The 912-nt window shown below is 51.6% G+C and overlaps 1 non-coding gene and 1 pseudogene across 1 annotated transcript; both read left to right on the top strand.

Moving 5' to 3' along the window:
• The first annotated feature begins 280 nt into the window (after window positions 1-280).
• LOC123179263 (uncharacterized) lies at window positions 281-430 on the top strand (annotated as a pseudogene).
• Window positions 431-727: 297 nt separating this feature from the next.
• On the top strand, window positions 728-846 carry LOC123179262 (5S ribosomal RNA). The gene has a single exon (XR_006490232.1). It is a non-coding gene; the product is annotated as a 5S ribosomal RNA (ribosomal RNA).
• Window positions 847-912: the final 66 nt, after the last annotated feature.

The following is a 912-nucleotide window of genomic DNA, read 5'->3' as shown; positions in this document are numbered from 1 at the left end:
CGCCGCTTGCAAAACAAAACGCACGTGTAAGTAATATATTTACCGTGTTTTATTATTTTGCACGAGTGCGGTAAGTCATAGCTGGGTGCTCACGATTCACGGGTCCAGCGTCGGCGTTGTGGCGCGGCAAGCGTGCACTGGTGCGGTTGAGAGGGAGGGGTGGAAACCGCGTTAAACTCGTCTCCGTAGTTGAGAGGGAGCGGCCAAAGCAATGTGCAATCGTCTTTGTAGTGGAGCTGGGAGGGGCAAGGATAAGGGACGAAGACCGGGGTAACATGTCGGATGCGATCATACCAGCACTAAAGCACCGGATCCCATCAGAACTCCGAAGTTAAGCGTGCTTGGGCGAGAGAACTCCGAAGTTAAGCGTGCTTGGGCGAGAGTAGTACTAGGATGGGTGACCTCCTGGGAAGTCCTCGTGTTGCATTCCCTTTTTAATTTTTTTCGCGCCGCTTGCAAAACAAAACACACGTGTAAGTAATATATTTACCCTGTTTTATTATTTTGCACGAGTGCGGTAAGTCATAGCTGGGTGCTCATGATTCACGGGTCCAGCGTCGGCGTTGTGGCGCGGCAAGCGTGCACTGGTGCGGTTGAGAGGGAGGGGTGGAAACCGCGTTAAACTCGTCTCCGTAGTTGAGAGGGAGCGGCCAAAGCAATGTGCAATCGTCTTTGTAGTGGAGCTGGGAGGGGCAAGGATAAGGGACGAAGACCGGGGTAACATGTCGGATGCGATCATACCAGCACTAAAGCACCGGATCCCATCAGAACTCCGAAGTTAAGCGTGCTTGGGCGAGAGTAGTACTAGGATGGGTGACCTCCTGGGAAGTCCTCGTGTTGCATTCCCTTTTTAATTTTTTTCGCGCCGCTTGCAAAACAAAACGCACGTGTAAGTAATATATTTACCGTGTT

This window comes from Triticum aestivum, unplaced genomic scaffold, assembly GCF_018294505.1.
Source record: "Triticum aestivum cultivar Chinese Spring unplaced genomic scaffold, IWGSC CS RefSeq v2.1 scaffold60855, whole genome shotgun sequence".
In the NCBI taxonomy this organism is placed as follows: Eukaryota; Viridiplantae; Streptophyta; class Magnoliopsida; order Poales; family Poaceae; genus Triticum; species Triticum aestivum.
Note: the sequence above shows the minus strand (reverse complement) of the source record. Positions and strands in the feature narration are given on the sequence as shown.